We start from the raw sequence: 18,963 nt of genomic DNA, 5'->3' as shown, positions 1-18,963 counted from the left end.
CACCCCAACCGCCAGGGACATCCTCCACGCTCCTGCTGCTCCAGCCAACGGGAGACCCCCACACCGCCCCACAGCAGCCACAACCGCTGAACTCCCCACCCCACGTCCCCCGGCTGTCAAGGGAACTCTGCCACACGCCCCAATCACCACAAGATGCCTCCCCGGTCCTCCTGCGGTACCCAGACACGCCCCCTGCTCCCCAGCAGCTCCAGCCACCACGAGACGGCTCCCCTGTCCCCCGGCGGGCACCAGTCACACCCCCTGGTCCCCAGCAGTCCCCGCCCGACCCCCAGCGGGACACCCTTACTGGAGAAACCTCTACTACCACTGAGACCCCCGCTCCGCAGGGGGGTGACGAGGACACCATCTACCTCACATACCCCCTTGCCGCTGATGCGCTCACCTGCCCCATCTGCTCGCCGCCCCGGCGTTTCCGCCTCCTCGGAGGAGTCACCAGGCACTTGAAGAGGTGCCATGGCAAATCCACCACCTTCAGCTGCGCCCTCTGCAACCTGCCCTTCGACACTCAGAAGAGATGCAAGACACACCAGGCCAGCTGCAAGAGAGCCCGTTCAGCGACAGCTCCGGTTCCGGCCTCTCGCCCCCCTGCGCCCCGGCCCGCTGCTCCCGCGCCGCGTGGAAACGGGGCACCCCCGCCAACCGCCACCTTACAACCCACTCCAACCCCCGAGTCATTGGACCAGGGATCCACCATCGAGACGGCACCTCCCACAGCAGGCAACGTTGACCGAGCCCCTGCCAGCTGGACACCTTTCACATCCACCCAGGTAGCCCGTAAGCTCTCTGAGCTGAGGCGTCTCAGCGCCCTCCCGTCGCCCAACCAGCGCAACCCCATCCCAAGAAGGGTCAGCGCCCCGCCACGCGTGGCCGCCCGGAATCCCGCCCCCCGCGGACCCGACGCCGGTCCCCAGGCCACCCTACGGGCGCCAACCGCAGGAAGAGCTAATGCGACCCCTCAACCTGCACCGCGAACCCCGCCTGCCGAGGGAACGGGGTCCACCCCCCAGCCTGCTCCACAAACTACTGCTGCCAGAGGAGTCAACGCCACAACCGGGCCGCGGCACCAGGCCCCCATCGTCCGGCGGACCGGCACGGCCCCAGAGGCCACCAGGCCGGTCCCTGCTGCCAGAAGGTCACACGTTCCCGTGACAACCCCCCAGACAGCAGCCGCACACGGAAGACCTGGCGTCACCCCCGCCCCCCTTGACCCGGTCCAGATTCCGCCAACAACCAGTGACGATCCTACCCCACCAGCGACTACGCCCCGGGACCCAACCGAGGAGTCCCCCGACCCACCAGTGAGACAACCCCTTGGCCACACGGCAAACCCGCGACCCACGCCGACCGAGGAGCCCGAGGACCAGCGGCCAAAGACTAGGCCAGCCACGCCTTGGCAGGCCGCCTGGATCGAGGAGCTCCAAGCGACAGCTTCCTTCGCGGAATTTGACCCACTCGTCGACAGGCTCACCCGCGAGCTGTCCGCGGAGATTGCCTTCAGGAGGACACCGAACCAGGAGACCACCCGGCCTGCCCCGAGACGGCCCGCCCCGCACCGTGACAACAACACCAGGGGAGCTGGAAGGAGGAACACCGGCCGCCGTTTCGACCCGGCAGCCGCGTCAAGGATCCAGAAGATGTACCGTACAAACCGCCTCAAGGCCGTGAGAGAGATCCTCGACGGGCCCCCGTCGTACTGCACGATCCCGCCCGAGCGCCTCTACAACTACTTCCTCGGAGTGTTCGGCGGCGTGCCCAGGAACGACGCGCAGCGCCCGGAGTGCCTCCGCCCCCTGCCCCGCATTCCCGACGCGGATGGCCTGGAGGCCGACTTCACCCCTAAAGAGGTGACGGCCAGGCTCTCCAGAACCAAGAACACTGCACCCGGAAAAGACAGCATCCCCTACAGCCTCCTCAAGAAACGGGACCCCGGCTGCCTCCTGCTCTCCACCATCTTTAACTTGTGCAAGCGCTTCGGCCGCTCCCCCACCTCCTGGAAGAAGGCCATGACCGTCTTGATTCCCAAGAAGGGCGAGCGGGATGACCCCAGCAACTGGAGACCCATCTCCCTCTGCTCCACCATGTACAAACTGTACGCCAGCTGCCTGGCAGCCAGGATCACGGAGTGGGCGACGACCGGGGGAGCCATCAGCCCTGCCCAGAAGGGCTTCATGCCGTCGGAGGGGTGCTACGAGCACAACTTCCTTCTCCAGACCGTCATCCAGACGACCAGGAGAACGCGGAGGCAGTGCTCGATAGCGTGGCTCGACCTGGCCAACGCCTTCGGGTCCATCCCCCACCATCACATCTTCGACACCCTACAGGAGTTTGGGATGCCAGAGACCTTTCTCCACCTGATCCGGGAGCTGTACGAGGGCTGCAGCACCACCATCCGATCGGTAGAAGGGGAGACCGCAGAGATACCGATCCACAGCGGCGTGAAGCAGGGTTGCCCCCTCAGCCCCATCGTCTTTAACCTCGCCATGGAGCCGCTCCTGCGGGCGATCTCCGACGGCGGCGACGGCTTCGACCTGCACGGCGAGAGGGTGAGCGTCCTGGCCTACGCGGATGACCTGGTCCTGATCGCGGACGACCCCGAGAGGCTCCAGGGCATGCTCGACACCATCGGGAGAGCCGCGGACTGGACGGGACTCCGCTTCAACGCCAAGAAGTGTGCGTCCCTCCACGTTGACGGGAGCAAGAGGGACTCGGTACTGATGACGGAGTTCCTCATCCAGGGCGAGTCCGTCGTTCCTCTGGCGGAGGGGCAGGCATACCAACACCTCGGCACACCGACAGGCTTCCGCGTCCAGCAGACCCCAGAAGACACCATCGGGGGGATCCTGCAGGACGTCGCCAAAATCGACACATCCCTGCTGGCGCCGTGGCAGAAGATCAACGCCCTCAACACCTTCCTGATCCCCCGCATCGCCTTCGTCCTGAGGGGATCCGCCGTGGCAAAGGTGCCCCTCAACAAGGCGGACAACGCCATCCGGAAGCTGGTCAAAAACTGGATGTCCCTGCCCCGGAGAGCCAGCAACGAACTCGTATACATCAAGCACAGGCACGGTGGTGCCGGCGTCCCCCGTATGGGAGACCTCTGTGACGTTGCGGTCCTCACGCACGCCTTCCGCCTCCTGACGTGCCCGGACGCCAAAGTGAAGAACGTTGCAATGGCCGCCCTCCACGCCGCCACCGAGAAACGAATCGGCAGACCTCCCTCCGACCAAGATGTGGCCACCTTCATGAGCGGCTCCCTGGATGGCGACTTCGCCCGGGACAGGGGAGACTTCGCCTCGCTGTGGACCCGCGCCCGCATTGCCACGCGCCGGCTGGGAAAGCGCCTGGGCTGCCGCTGGGAATGGAACGAGGAACGGCAGGAGCTGGGAGTCCTGATACCGCGGATCGGAACGGAGGACAACATCATCGTCACCCCCGGAGCCAGAGGCGTGCTGGAGAGATCGCTGAAGGCCGCCGTCCACGCGCTCTACGTGGACGCCCTGAAGAAAAAGCCGGACCAGGGTAAAGTCTTCGAAGTAACCAGCAAATGGGACTCCAGCAACCACTTCCTCCCCACAGGCAGCTTCACCCGGTTCGCCGACTGGCGGTTCATCCACCGCGCCCGGCTGAATTGCGTCCCGCTCAACGGTGCCATCCGCCACGGGAACCGGGACAAACGCTGCAGGAAGTGCGGGTACGTCAACGAAACCCTGCCCCACGTCCTATGCTGCTGCAAGCCCCACGCCAGAGCCTGGCAGCTACGCCACAACGCCGTCCAGGACCGTCTAGTGAAGGCCATCAACCCGCGTCTGGGAGAGATCACCGTCAACCGCGCCGTCCCCGGCACCGACAGCCCGCTGCGCCCGGACATCGTCGTCACGGACGAGGTGGGGAAAAAGATCATCCTGGTCGACGTAGCGATTCCGTTCGAGAACAGGACCCCGGCCTTCCGCGAAGCCCGAGCCCGCAAGCTCGAAAAATACGCCCCCCTGGCTGACACCCTGCGGACTAAGGGTTACGAGGTTCACGTCGACGCTCTGCTCGTTGGGGCCCTGGGTGCCTGGGACCCGTGTAACGAACGCGTGCTGAGGACCTGTGGGGTGGGCCGTCATTACGCGCGGCTCATGAGACGCCTAATGGTCTCGGACGCTATCCGTTGGTCCCGGGACATTTACATCGAGCACATCACCGGCCACCGCCAATACCAAGAGTGAGCCGGGGAGACCTCGTGCACCCACACACACCCCCTGCTGGACCCTATCCCCTGAGCCCTAAACCCACCAAACCTAGCTGAATCCCGCCACGTGAGGGTCACCCCATCCCCATTACCCAGCCCGCTTACTTATACCCATGACTATCTCTACCTCCCGTATGGGTGATAGACCCTCACCGTTTATCGACTGTGTCCTGATCCCGCCCACCGGTTACCCACCCCTCATTGGGGACATTGCAGTGTGTATATACTATGTGTGCTGCCCAGCCCCAAAACACCAACATACCCCCATACTCTGCATGTTACCCCCAATGACCAATAACTTACGCTTTAAATTTTCTGTATCGTTTATTTCTTTTAAATATTCTCTAATAAAATTTAAATCTGTTCTTATCAGTTTAATCTTTATTAATTGAACATGATAAGCCACTACCTAGATCTATATCAGTTTAATCTGAATCTCTACTGATACACTGTATCAGCCATCCTGAAGAGCTCATGGTGCCCTGGGATGCATCCTGCAACCCCTAACACGCAACCTAAAGCTCTGACCACTGTCCCAGCACAGCCCATTGCTCGACACAGGCTCCCGGCTGTTACGCCTGGTCCTCCCCGGAGATCTTCTCAGACCACTACCCGAAAGAAGACTCTCGGTGCCTCAGAGCCATGGCAAACCAGCAGACCCAGAGGGAAGTGCGAAGACAAGGAGAATCGCCCCCAAGATGTTGCTGCAGAAAGCTCTTCCATCCGAGGACCAGCCTGCAGGAACACCACCGAGAGCGTACACCCCAGTCTCCGACCGCCGGGAGGCCGCCCTGCAGTGCTCCAACCGCTGGAAGATCCTGCAGCCGACCGCCAGCAGCTGCAACCACCGGGAGTCTGCCCCACCTCGCTCCTGCCGCGGGAAGAGCCGCAGCCGCGGAGAGACTGCCTCCCCACGCCCCTGCTGCACGAGACATCCACTGCCGCCCGGTTGCTGCTGCTGCCGCCAGGAGTCCGTCCCCACGTGTCCCAGCTGCCGGAGAGGAGCCCCACTGGCCATCTGCTGCCCCTGGGGCCAGGTATCCTTCTCACTGAGCCCCAGCACCTACCCCCTCCAGGGGATTCTCCCGCGGCTCCCCCACCGCCCATGCCGCCGGGGGGGTTGCCCCCCCTCCCCAAAGCGGCCGCCCATGCCACCGGGGGACCCGTGCCCCACGCCCTGGCCGCCCCCCCTGGCGCAGCCTGGGGACCCCCGCCACGCGCCTCAGCCGCTGCTGCTCCGGCCGCCGGGGGATCCCTGCCCCGAGCCCCAGCCCCTGCCGCGTGTCCACCTTGGGGAGCCGGGCCGCGTGCTCCAGCTGCCCTTACCCCAGCCACCGGTGGGGGACTCCTGCCCCACGCCCTGGCCACCTCTGCTTGGGCAGCTCGGGGAGCCCCACCGCGTGTCCCGACCGCCGCTGCCCGAACCGCCGTCAGGGGTTCCCTGCCCCGTGCCCCGACTGCCGCTGCCTCCACAGCCCGGGGAGCCCCGCGGCGTGCCGCAGCCGCCGCGACCCGAGCCACCCGGGGACTCCTGCCCCGCTCCCCGGCTGCCGCTGCTTGAGCAGCCCGGGGAGCCCCGCGGCGCGCCTCCGCCGCCCGGGGACTCCTGCCCCGTTCCCCGGCTGCCACTACCGGAGCAGCCCGGGGAGCCCCGCGGCGCGCTGCCGCCGCAACCGGGGGACTCCTGCCCCGCTCCCCGGCTGCCGCTGCTTGAGCAGCCCGGGGAGCCCCGCGGCGCGCCTCCGCCGCCCGGGGACTCCTGCCCCGTTCCCCGGCTGCCAATACCGGAGCAGCCCGGGGAGCCCCGCGGCGCGCTGCCGCCGCCGCCGGGGGACTCCTGCCCCGCTCCCCGGTTACCGCTGCCTACACGGCCCGGGGAGCCCTGCGGCGCGCCTCCGCCGCCGCCGCTGGGGGACTCCTGCCCCGTTCCCCGGCTGCCACTACCGGAGCAGCCCGGGGAGCCCCGCGGCGCGCCGCCGCCGCCGCCGGGGGACTCCTGCCCCGCTCCCCGGCTGCCGCTGCTTGAGCAGCCCGGGGAGCCCCGCGGAGCGCCGCCGCCGCCGCCCGGGGACTCCTGCCCCGCTCCCCGGTTACCGCTGCCTACACGGCCCGGGGAGCCCTGCGGCGCGCCTCCGCCGCCGCCGCCCGGGGGCTCCTGCCCCGCTCTCCGGCTATCGGAGCAGCCCGGGGAGCCCCGCGGCGCACCGCCGCCGCTGGGGGACTCCTGCCCCGTTCCCCGGCTGCCACTGCCGGAGCAGCCCGGGGAGCCCGGTGGCACGCCGCCGCCGCCGCCGCTCGGGGACTCCCGCCCCGCGCCCCGGCTGCCGCGGTCCGCGGAGCCCCGCGGCGTACCGCGGCCGGGGCTGCCTGGGGACTCCTGCCCCGCTGCCCGGCTGCCACTGCCCGAGCGGCCCGGGGAGACCCGCGGCGCACCCTCGCCGCCGCCGCTCGGGGACTCCCGCCACGTGCCCCGGCTGCCGCCCGGAGACCCCTGTCCCGCTCCCCGGCTGCCGCTGCCTGGGCAGCCCGGGGAGCCCCGCGGAGCCCCGCAGCCGCCGCTGGTCCCACCGCCAGGGGACTCCTGCTCCGCTCCCCAGCTGCAGCTGCTCGGGCAACACGAGGAGCCCCGCCACGTGGCCCAGTCACCGCTGCCTTGGCCCCTGGGGATCTCCTGCCCCGCGCTGCTGCCGCCTATGCAGCCGGGGGATCCCCACCACCCGCCCCGGCCGCCGCTGTCTGAGCCCCCGGGGGTCTCCTGCCCCGCGCAGCTGCCGCCTATGCAGCCAGGGGATCCCCACCACCCGCCCCAGCCGCCACCGCCCGAGCTACAGGGGGCCTCCCACCCTGCGCTCCAGCCGCCACCGCTCACAGTGCCCGAGGAGCCCACTGATGCGCCCCGGCAGACAGGACCCCGACCCGCTGCCCGCCGACTGCCGCAGAACCTGGGAAACCTGCCCCCCCATCACCTGGCACTCCAGCTGCAGAGCGACTCCCCCGCTGTCCACCAGCTGCTCCAGCCACCGGGGGACCCCCCAACCACTCCCCTGCCACCCCAACCGCCAGGGACATCCTCCACGCTCCTGCTGCTCCAGCCAACGGGAGACCCCCACACCGCCCCACAGCAGCCACAACCGCTGAACTCCCCACCCCACGTCCCCCGGCTGTCAAGGGAACTCTGCCACACGCCCCAATCACCACAAGATGCCTCCCCGGTCCTCCTGCGGTACCCAGACACGCCCCCTGCTCCCCAGCAGCTCCAGCCACCACGAGACGGCTCCCCTGTCCCCCGGCGGGCACCAGTCACACCCCCTGGTCCCCAGCAGTCCCCGCCCGACCCCCAGCGGGACACCCTTACTGGAGAAACCTCTACTACCACTGAGACCCCCGCTCCGCAGGGGGGTGACGAGGACACCATCTACCTCACATACCCCCTTGCCGCTGATGCGCTCACCTGCCCCATCTGCTCGCCGCCCCGGCGTTTCCGCCTCCTCGGAGGAGTCACCAGGCACTTGAAGAGGTGCCATGGCAAATCCACCACCTTCAGCTGCGCCCTCTGCAACCTGCCCTTCGACACTCAGAAGAGATGCAAGACACACCAGGCCAGCTGCAAGAGAGCCCGTTCAGCGACAGCTCCGGTTCCGGCCTCTCGCCCCCCTGCGCCCCGGCCCGCTGCTCCCGCGCCGCGTGGAAACGGGGCACCCCCGCCAACCGCCACCTTACAACCCACTCCAACCCCCGAGTCATTGGACCAGGGATCCACCATCGAGACGGCACCTCCCACAGCAGGCAACGTTGACCGAGCCCCTGCCAGCTGGACACCTTTCACATCCACCCAGGTAGCCCGTAAGCTCTCTGAGCTGAGGCGTCTCAGCGCCCTCCCGTCGCCCAACCAGCGCAACCCCATCCCAAGAAGGGTCAGCGCCCCGCCACGCGTGGCCGCCCGGAATCCCGCCCCCCGCGGACCCGACGCCGGTCCCCAGGCCACCCTACGGGCGCCAACCGCAGGAAGAGCTAATGCGACCCCTCAACCTGCACCGCGAACCCCGCCTGCCGAGGGAACGGGGTCCACCCCCCAGCCTGCTCCACAAACTACTGCTGCCAGAGGAGTCAACGCCACAACCGGGCCGCGGCACCAGGCCCCCATCGTCCGGCGGACCGGCACGGCCCCAGAGGCCACCAGGCCGGTCCCTGCTGCCAGAAGGTCACACGTTCCCGTGACAACCCCCCAGACAGCAGCCGCACACGGAAGACCTGGCGTCACCCCCGCCCCCCTTGACCCGGTCCAGATTCCGCCAACAACCAGTGACGATCCTACCCCACCAGCGACTACGCCCCGGGACCCAACCGAGGAGTCCCCCGACCCACCAGTGAGACAACCCCTTGGCCACACGGCAAACCCGCGACCCACGCCGACCGAGGAGCCCGAGGACCAGCGGCCAAAGACTAGGCCAGCCACGCCTTGGCAGGCCGCCTGGATCGAGGAGCTCCAAGCGACAGCTTCCTTCGCGGAATTTGACCCACTCGTCGACAGGCTCACCCGCGAGCTGTCCGCGGAGATTGCCTTCAGGAGGACACCGAACCAGGAGACCACCCGGCCTGCCCCGAGACGGCCCGCCCCGCACCGTGACAACAACACCAGGGGAGCTGGAAGGAGGAACACCGGCCGCCGTTTCGACCCGGCAGCCGCGTCAAGGATCCAGAAGATGTACCGTACAAACCGCCTCAAGGCCGTGAGAGAGATCCTCGACGGGCCCCCGTCGTACTGCACGATCCCGCCCGAGCGCCTCTACAACTACTTCCTCGGAGTGTTCGGCGGCGTGCCCAGGAACGACGCGCAGCGCCCGGAGTGCCTCCGCCCCCTGCCCCGCATTCCCGACGCGGATGGCCTGGAGGCCGACTTCACCCCTAAAGAGGTGACGGCCAGGCTCTCCAGAACCAAGAACACTGCACCCGGAAAAGACAGCATCCCCTACAGCCTCCTCAAGAAACGGGACCCCGGCTGCCTCCTGCTCTCCACCATCTTTAACTTGTGCAAGCGCTTCGGCCGCTCCCCCACCTCCTGGAAGAAGGCCATGACCGTCTTGATTCCCAAGAAGGGCGAGCGGGATGACCCCAGCAACTGGAGACCCATCTCCCTCTGCTCCACCATGTACAAACTGTACGCCAGCTGCCTGGCAGCCAGGATCACGGAGTGGGCGACGACCGGGGGAGCCATCAGCCCTGCCCAGAAGGGCTTCATGCCGTCGGAGGGGTGCTACGAGCACAACTTCCTTCTCCAGACCGTCATCCAGACGACCAGGAGAACGCGGAGGCAGTGCTCGATAGCGTGGCTCGACCTGGCCAACGCCTTCGGGTCCATCCCCCACCATCACATCTTCGACACCCTACAGGAGTTTGGGATGCCAGAGACCTTTCTCCACCTGATCCGGGAGCTGTACGAGGGCTGCAGCACCACCATCCGATCGGTAGAAGGGGAGACCGCAGAGATACCGATCCACAGCGGCGTGAAGCAGGGTTGCCCCCTCAGCCCCATCGTCTTTAACCTCGCCATGGAGCCGCTCCTGCGGGCGATCTCCGACGGCGGCGACGGCTTCGACCTGCACGGCGAGAGGGTGAGCGTCCTGGCCTACGCGGATGACCTGGTCCTGATCGCGGACGACCCCGAGAGGCTCCAGGGCATGCTCGACACCATCGGGAGAGCCGCGGACTGGACGGGACTCCGCTTCAACGCCAAGAAGTGTGCGTCCCTCCACGTTGACGGGAGCAAGAGGGACTCGGTACTGATGACGGAGTTCCTCATCCAGGGCGAGTCCGTCGTTCCTCTGGCGGAGGGGCAGGCATACCAACACCTCGGCACACCGACAGGCTTCCGCGTCCAGCAGACCCCCGAGGACACCATCGGGGGGATCCTGCAGGACGTCGCCAAAATCGACACATCCCTACTGGCGCCGTGGCAGAAGATCAACGCCCTCAACACCTTCCTGATCCCCCGCATCGCCTTCGTCCTGAGGGGATCCGCCGTGGCAAAGGTGCCCCTCAACAAGGCGGACAACGCCATCCGGAAGCTGGTCAAAAACTGGATGTCCCTGCCCCGGAGAGCCAGCAACGAACTCGTATACATCAAGCACAGGCACGGTGGTGCCGGCGTCCCCCGTATGGGAGACCTCTGTGACGTTGCGGTCCTCACGCACGCCTTCCGCCTCCTGACGTGCCCGGACGCCAAAGTGAAGAACGTTGCAATGGCCGCCCTCCACGCCGCCACCGAGAAACGAATCGGCAGACCTCCCTCCGACCAAGATGTGGCCACCTTCATGAGCGGCTCCCTGGATGGCGACTTCGCCCGGGACAGGGGAGACTTCGCCTCGCTGTGGACCCGCGCCCGCATTGCCACGCGCCGGCTGGGAAAGCGCCTGGGCTGCCGCTGGGAATGGAACGAGGAACGGCAGGAGCTGGGAGTCCTGATACCGCGGATCGGAACGGAGGACAACATCATCGTCACCCCCGGAGCCAGAGGCGTGCTGGAGAGATCGCTGAAGGCCGCCGTCCACGCGCTCTACGTGGACGCCCTGAAGAAAAAGCCGGACCAGGGTAAAGTCTTCGAAGTAACCAGCAAATGGGACTCCAGCAACCACTTCCTCCCCACAGGCAGCTTCACCCGGTTCGCCGACTGGCGGTTCATCCACCGCGCCCGGCTGAATTGCGTCCCGCTCAACGGTGCCATCCGCCACGGGAACCGGGACAAACGCTGCAGGAAGTGCGGGTACGTCAACGAAACCCTGCCCCACGTCCTATGCTGCTGCAAGCCCCACGCCAGAGCCTGGCAGCTACGCCACAACGCCGTCCAGGACCGTCTAGTGAAGGCCATCAACCCGCGTCTGGGAGAGATCACCGTCAACCGCGCCGTCCCCGGCACCGACAGCCCGCTGCGCCCGGACATCGTCGTCACGGACGAGGTGGGGAAAAAGATCATCCTGGTCGACGTAGCGATTCCGTTCGAGAACAGGACCCCGGCCTTCCGCGAAGCCCGAGCCCGCAAGCTCGAAAAATACGCCCCCCTGGCTGACACCCTGCGGACTAAGGGTTACGAGGTTCACGTCGACGCTCTGCTCGTTGGGGCCCTGGGTGCCTGGGACCCGTGTAACGAACGCGTGCTGAGGACCTGTGGGGTGGGCCGTCATTACGCGCGGCTCATGAGACGCCTAATGGTCTCGGACGCTATCCGTTGGTCCCGGGACATTTACATCGAGCACATCACCGGCCACCGCCAATACCAAGAGTGAGCCGGGGAGACCTCGTGCACCCACACACACCCCCTGCTGGACCCTATCCCCTGAGCCCTAAACCCACCAAACCTAGCTGAATCCCGCCACGTGAGGGTCACCCCATCCCCATTACCCAGCCCGCTTACTTATACCCATGACTATCTCTACCTCCCGTATGGGTGATAGACCCTCACCGTTTATCGACTGTGTCCTGATCCCGCCCACCGGTTACCCACCCCTCATTGGGGACATTGCAGTGTGTATATACTATGTGTGCTGCCCAGCCCCAAAACACCAACATACCCCCATACTCTGCATGTTACCCCCAATGACCAATAACTTACGCTTTAAATTTTCTGTATCGTTTATTTCTTTTAAATATTCTCTAATAAAATTTAAATCTGTTCTTATCAGTTTAATATCTGATATGTTCTCGATGTGAGAACTTTATATTAAATGGATTTTTGGAACAGGGAGATGGAATAGGAGCTTGCTCCTTCCACTCCATGCATCAGCCTGGTATTGTAGTACTTCCAGGTGTGGTGCGCCTCCCTCCGGGGAGAACATGCTTGTTCAAAAAATAGAAAAAAAAAAATCTTTTGGGCTCTATCGGTGCTCAGACCGTTCGGCTGTGTTTTTTGTATGTTTTTTTTTTTTTCTGATGGGGGGTTTACCTACTTGAGCAGCTGTTTTCATTTCTACTTTACTGTTGTTTTATAAAATTTTGAAGAGACTGGTTCTCACATGTTATGTAAATGTGGGCTTTGGGTCAGTGTTTCTCAGCTTCTCGGCCTTTTGGCTAAGATCAAGTGTAGTATGAGACGCCTGATGGTCTCAGACACTATCCGTTGGTCCCGGGGAGGACCAGGTGTAACAGCCGGGAGTCTGTGTCGAGCAACAGGCTGTGCTGGGACAGTGGTCAGAGCTTTAGGTTGCGTGTTAGGGGTTGCAGGATGCATCCCAGGGCACCATGAGCTCTTTAAGATAGCTGATACAGTGTATCAGTAGAGATTCAGATTAAACTGATATAGATCTAGGCAGTATCTTATCATGTTCAATTAATAAGGATTAGACTGATAAGAACAGATACTTGATCTTAGCTCATAGAGCCGAGAAGCGATACCTTTCCTTGGAACAGCGCGCTCCCCTCGCGCTCCCATTGCTTTCTATGTCACCAGGACCTACTTTCACCAGGCCGGTCCCTGCTGCCAGAAGGTCACACGTTCCCGTGACAACCCCCCAGACAGCAGACGCACACGGAAGACCTGGCGTCACCCCCGCCCCCCTTGACCCGGTCCAGATTCCGCCAACAACCAGTGACGATCCTACCCCACCAGCGACTACGCCCCGGGACCCAACCGAGGAGTCCCCCGACCCACCAGCGAGACAACCCCTTGACCACACGGCAAACCCACGACCCACGCCGACTGAGGAGCCCGAGGACCAGCGGCCAAAGTCTAGGCCAGCCACGCCTTGGCAGGCCGCCTGGATCAAGGAGCTCCAAGCTCCAAGGCTCCCCGGGCTGTGGAGGCAGCGGCAGTCGGGGCACGGGGCAGGAGTCCCCGGGTGGCTCGGGTCGCGGCGGCTGCGGCACGCCGCGGGGCTCCCCGGGCTGTGGAGGCAGCGGCAGTCGGGGCACGGGGCAGGGAACCCCTGACGGCGGTTCGGGCAGCGGCGGTCGGGACACGCGGTGGGGCTCCCCGGGCTGCCCAAGCAGAGGTGGCCAGGGCGTGGGGCAGGAGTCCCCCACCGGTGGCTGGGGTAAGGGCAGCTGGAGCACGCGGCCCGGCTCCCCAAGGTGGACACGCGGCAGGGGCTGGGGCTCGGGGCAGGGATCCCCCGGCGGCCGGAGCAGCAGCGGCTGAGGCGCGTGGCGGGGGTCCCCAGGCTGCGCCAGGGGGGGCGGCCAGGGCGTGGGGCACGGGTCCCCCGGTGGCATGGGCGGCCGCTTTGGGGAGGGGGGGCAACCCCCCGGCGGCATGGGCGGTGGGGGAGCCGCGGGAGAATCCCCTGAAGGGGGTAGGTGCTGGGGCTCAGTGAGAAGGATACCTGGCCCCAGGGGCAGCAGATGGCCAGTGGGGCTCCTCTCCGGCAGCTGGGACACGTGGGGACGGACTCCTGGCGGCAGCAGCAGCAACCGGGCGGCCGTGGATGTCTCGGGCAGCAGGGGCGTGGGGAGGCTGTCTCTCCGCGGCTGCGGCTCTTCCCGCGGCAGGAGCGAGGTGGGGCAGACTCCCGGTGGTTGCAGCTGCTGGCGGTCGGCTGCAGGGTCTTCCAGCGGTTGGAGCACTGCAGGGCGGCCTCCCGGCGGTCGGAGACTGGGGTGTACGCTCTCGGTGGTGTTCCTGCAGGCTGGTCCTCGGATGGAAGAGCTTTCTGCAGCAGCATCTTGGGGGCGATTCTCCTTGTCTTCGCACTTCCCTCTGGGTCTGCTGGATTGCCATGGCTCTGAGGCACCGAGAGTCTTCTTTCGGGTAGTGGTCTGAGAAGATCTCCGGGGAGGACCAGGCGTAACAGCCGGGAGCCTGTGTCGAGCAACGGGCTGTGCTGGGGCAGTGGTCAGAGCTTTAGGTTTAGGGGTTGCAGGATGCATCCCAGGGCACCATGAGCTCTTTAAGATAGCTGATACAGTGTATCAGTAGAGATTCAGATTAAACTGATATAGATCTAGGTAGTAGCTTATCATGTAGAATTAATAAAGATTAAACTGATAAGAACAGACACTACACTTGGACCACAGCTCAAAGAGCCAGGAAGAGCAAGCTCCTATTCCATCTCCCTGTTCCAAAAATCCATTTAATATATAGTCCTCAGATAGAGGACGTATCAGATATTAAACTGATAAGAACAGATTTAAATTTTATTAGAGAATATTTAAAAATAAAGACGGTACAAACGATTCAAGGAGTCAGGTGTCAGTCATTGGGGGGAACATACAGAGTATGTGGGGACGTTGTTGTGTTGGGGTGGGCAGCTCACATAATATATACGGACTGTAGTGTCCCCAATGGGGGGGTGGGTGGCGGGCGAGATCAAGACCTAGTTGGTAATCGGTGAGGGTCAATCATCCATACATGGGGTACCAGTAGCCATGGGCACAAGTAGGTGGGTTGGGTGATGGTGATGGGGCGACCCTCACGGGGTGGGATCCAGGGGATCCAGGGGAAAGAAGCCCTGCAGGGTGGGGGGGGGTTGATAGGTCCCATCCCCCTTGCGGGCGGGTGAGGTCTCCCCGGCTCACTCCTGAGTATTGACGGTGGCCGGTGAGGTTGGGTGGGTTCAGGGCTCGAGAGACAAGGCCCATCGGGGGGGGCGGGGGGGGAATATAGGCCACTTCTCCTTTGTCGGTGGGCAGGGTCCCCGTGGCACACTCTTGTTATCGGCGGTGGCCGGGTTCAGGGCTGGGGCGGGGGGGGAAGGATGGGACCCCTCCCCCTTCCAAGTGGGCAAGGTCTTCCTGGTTCGCCCTCAGCACTGGAAGCGGCTGGTGGGGTTGGGTGGGAAGGGGCTCAGGGGGGTAGGATCTCTGCCCCCTTGTCGGTGGGCGAGGGCTCCCCGGCTCGCTCTTGGCATTGGCGGCGGCCAGCGAGGTTGGGTGGGCGGATTTGGGGCTCAGGCCTAGCGGGGGGGGAAGGGTGGTAGGTCCCTTGTGGGTGGGCGAGGTTTCCCTGGCTCGCTCCCGGAGTTGGCGGTGGCCGGTGAGGTTGGGTGGGTTAGGGGCTCAGGGGGTAAGGTCCAGTGGGGGGAGGAGGGGGGAGTTAGCGAGTCCCTCCTCCCTTGCAGGTGGGCGAGGTCTAATCGGCCCGCTCTTGGTATTGGCGGTGGCCGGTGATGTGTTCCGTGTAAATGTCCCGGGACCAACGGATAGTGTCTGAGACCATCAGGCGTCTCAGGGGATAGGGTCCAGCAGGGGGTGTGTGTGGGTGCACGAGGTCTCCCCGGCTCACTCTTGGTATTGGCGGTGGCCGGTGATGTGCTCGATGTAAATGTCCCGGGACCAACGGATAGCGTCCGAGACCATTAGGCGTCTCATGAGCCGCGCGTAATGACGGCCCACCCCACAGGTCCTCAGCACGCGTTCGTTACACGGGTCCCAGGCACCCAGGGCCCCAACGAGCAGAGCGTCGACGTGAACCTCGTAACCCTTAGTCCGCAGGGTGTCAGCCAGGGGGGCGTATTTTTCGAGCTTGCGGGCTCGGGCTTCGCGGAAGGCCGGGGTCCTGTTCTCGAACGGAATCGCTACGTCGACCAGGATGATCTTTTTCCCCACCTCGTCCGTGACGACGATGTCCGGGCGCAGCGGGCTGTCGGTGCCGGGGACGGCGCGGTTGACGGTGATCTCTCCCAGACGCGGGTTGATGGCCTTCACTAGACGGTCCTGGACGGCGTTGTGGCGTAGCTGCCAGGCTCTGGCGTGGGGCTTGCAGCAGCATAGGACGTGGGGCAGGGTTTCGTTGACGTACCCGCACTTCCTGCAGCGTTTGTCCCGGTTCCCGTGGCGGATGGCACCGTTGAGCGGGACGCAATTCAGCCGGGCGCGGTGGATGAACCGCCAGTCGGCGAACCGGGTGAAGCTGCCTGTGGGGAGGAAGTGGTTGCTGGAGTCCCATTTGCTGGTTACTTCGAAGACTTTACCCTGGTCCGGCTTTTTCTTCAGGGCGTCCACGTAGAGCGCGTGGACGGCGGCCTTCAGCGATCTCTCCAGCACGCCTCTGGCTCCGGGGGTGACGATGATGTTGTCCTCCGTTCCGATCCGCGGTATCAGGACTCCCAGCTCCTGCCGTTCCTCGTTCCATTCCCAGCGGCAGCCCAGGCGCTTTCCCAGCCGGCGCGTGGCAATGCGGGCGCGGGTCCACAGCGAGGCGAAGTCTCCCCTGTCCCGGGTGAAGTCGCCATCCAGGGAGCCGCTCATGAAGGTGGCCACATCTTGGTCGGAGGGAGGTCTGCCGATTCGTTTCTCGGTGGCGGCGTGGAGGGCGGCCATTGCAACGTTCTTCACTTTGGCGTCCGGGCACGTCAGGAGGCGGAAGGCGTGCGTGAGGACCGCAACGTCACAGAGGTCTCCCATACGGGGGACGCCGGCACCACCGTGCCTGTGCTTGATGTATACGAGTTCGTTGCTGGCTCTCCGGGGCAGGGACATCCAGTTTTTGACCAGCTTCCGGATGGCGTTGTCCGCCTTGTTGAGGGGCACCTTTGCCACGGCGGATCCCCTCAGGACGAAGGCGATGCGGGGGATCAGGAAGGTGTTGAGGGCGTTGATCTTCTGCCACGGCGCCAGTAGGGATGTGTCGATTTTGGCGACGTCCTGCAGGATCCCCCCGATGGTGTCCTCGGGGGTCTGCTGGACGCGGAAGCCTGTCGGTGTGCCGAGGTGTTGGTATGCCTGCCCCTCCGCCAGAGGAACGACGGACTCGCCCTGGATGAGGAACTCCGTCATCAGTACCGAGTCCCTCTTGCTCCCGTCAACGTGGAGGGACGCACACTTCTTGGCGTTGAAGCGGAGTCCCGTCCAGTCCGCGGCTCTCCCGATGGTGTCGAGCATGCCCTGGAGCCTCTCGGGGTCGTCCGCGATCAGGACCAGGTCATCCGCGTAGGCCAGGACGCTCACCCTCTCGCCGTGCAGGTCGAAGCCGTCGCCGCCGTCGGAGATCGCCCGCAGGAGCGGCTCCATGGCGAGGTTAAAGACGATGGGGCTGAGGGGGCAACCCTGCTTCACGCCGCTGTGGATCGGTATCTCTGCGGTCTCCCCTTCTACCGATCGGATGGTGGTGCTGCAGCCCTCGTACAGCTCCCGGATCAGGTGGAGAAAGGTCTCTGGCATCCCAAACTCCTGTAGGGTGTCGAAGATGTGATGGTGGGGGATGGACCCGAAGGCGTTGGCCAGGTCGAGCCACGCTATCGAGCACTGCCTCCGCGTTCTCCTGGTCGTCTGGATGACGGTCTGGAGAAGGAAGTTGTGCTCGTAGCACCCCTCCGACGGCATGAAGCCCTTCTGGGCAGGGCTGATGGCTCCCCCGGTCGTCGCCCACTCCGTGATCCTGGCTGCCAGGCAGCTGGCGTACAGTTTGTACATGGTGGAGCAGAGGGAGATGGGTCTCCAGTTGCTGGGGTCATCCCGCTCGCCCTTCTTGGGAATCAAGACGGTCATGGCCTTCTTCCAGGAGGTGGGGGAGCGGCCGAAGCGCTTGCACAAGTTAAAGATGGTGGAGAGCAGGAGGCAGCCGGGGTCCCGTTTCTTGAGGAGGCTGTAGGGGATGCTGTCTTTTCCGGGTGCAGTGTTCTTGGTTCTGGAGAGCCTGGCCGTCACCTCTTTAGGGGTGAAGTCGGCCTCCAGGCCATCCGCGTCGGGAATGCGGGGCAGGGGGCGGAGGCACTCCGGGCGCTGCGCGTCGTTCCTGGGCACGCCGCCGAACACTCCGAGGAAGTAGTTGTAGAGGCGCTCGGGCGGGATCGTGCAGTACGACGGGGGCCCGTCGAGGATCTCTCTCACGGCCTTGAGGCGGTTTGTACGGTACATCTTCTGGATCCTTGACGCGGCTGCCGGGTCGAAACGGCGGCCGGTGTTCCTCCTTCCAGCTCCCCTGGTGTTGTTGTCACGGTGCGGGGCGGGCCGTCTCGGGGCAGGCCGGGTGGTCTCCTGGTTCGGTGTCCTCCTGAAGGCAATCTCCGCGGACAGCTCGCGGGTGAGCCTGTCGACGAGTGGGTCAAATTCCGCGAAGGAAGCTGTCGCTTGGAGCTCCTCGATCCAGGCGGCCTGCCAAGGCGTGGCTGGCCTAGTCTTTGGCCGCTGGTCCTCGGGCTCCTCGGTCGGCGTGGGTCGCGGGTTTGCCGTGTGGCCAAGGGGTTGTCTCACTGGTGGGTCGGGGGACTCCTCGGTTGGGTCCCGGGGCGTAGTCGCTGGTGGGGTAGGATCGTCACTGGTTGTTGGCGGAATCTGGACCGGGTCAAGGGGGGCGGGGGTGACGCCAGGTCTTCCGTGTGCGGCTGCTGTCTGGGGGGTTGTCACGGGAACGTGTGACCTTCTGGCAGCAGGGACCGGCCTGGTGGCCTCTGGGGCCGTGCCGGTCCGCCGGACGATGGGGGCCTGGTGCCGCGGCCCGGTTGTGGCGTTGACTCCTCTGGCAGCAGTAGTTTGTGGAGCAGGCTGGGGGGTGGACCCCGTTCCCTCGGCAGGCGGGGTTCGCGGTGCAGGTTGAGGGGTCGCATTAGCTCTTCCTGCGGTTGGCGCCCGTAGGGTGGCCTGGGGACCGGCGTCGGGTCCGCGGGGGGCGGGATTCCGGGCGGCCACGCGTGGCGGGGCGCTGACCCTTCTTGGGATGGGGTTGCGCTGGTTGGGCGACGGGAGGGCGCTGAGACGCCTCAGCTCAGAGAGCTTACGGGCTACCTGGGTGGATGTGAAAGGTGTCCAGCTGGCAGGGGCTCGGTCAACGTTGCCTGCTGTGG

The 18,963-nt window shown here is 65.2% G+C and overlaps 2 non-coding genes across 2 annotated transcripts; one reads left to right on the top strand and one right to left on the bottom strand.

Moving 5' to 3' along the window:
- Window positions 1–11,884: 11,884 nt before the first annotated feature.
- Window positions 11,885–12,070, top strand: LOC135976933 (U2 spliceosomal RNA). The gene has a single exon (XR_010594192.1). It is a non-coding gene; the product is annotated as a U2 spliceosomal RNA (small nuclear RNA).
- Window positions 12,071–14,214: 2,144 nt separating this feature from the next.
- On the bottom strand, window positions 14,215–14,401 carry LOC135976930 (U2 spliceosomal RNA). Its single transcript, XR_010594190.1, has one exon. It is a non-coding gene; the product is annotated as a U2 spliceosomal RNA (small nuclear RNA).
- Between the last annotated feature and the right edge of the window lie 4,562 nt (window positions 14,402–18,963).

This window comes from Chrysemys picta, chromosome 20 (genome assembly GCF_011386835.1).
Source record: "Chrysemys picta bellii isolate R12L10 chromosome 20, ASM1138683v2, whole genome shotgun sequence".
In the NCBI taxonomy this organism is placed as follows: Eukaryota; Metazoa; Chordata; order Testudines; family Emydidae; genus Chrysemys; species Chrysemys picta.
The sequence above is the reverse complement of the archived record's forward strand: the minus strand, read 5'-3'. Positions and strand labels throughout refer to the sequence as shown.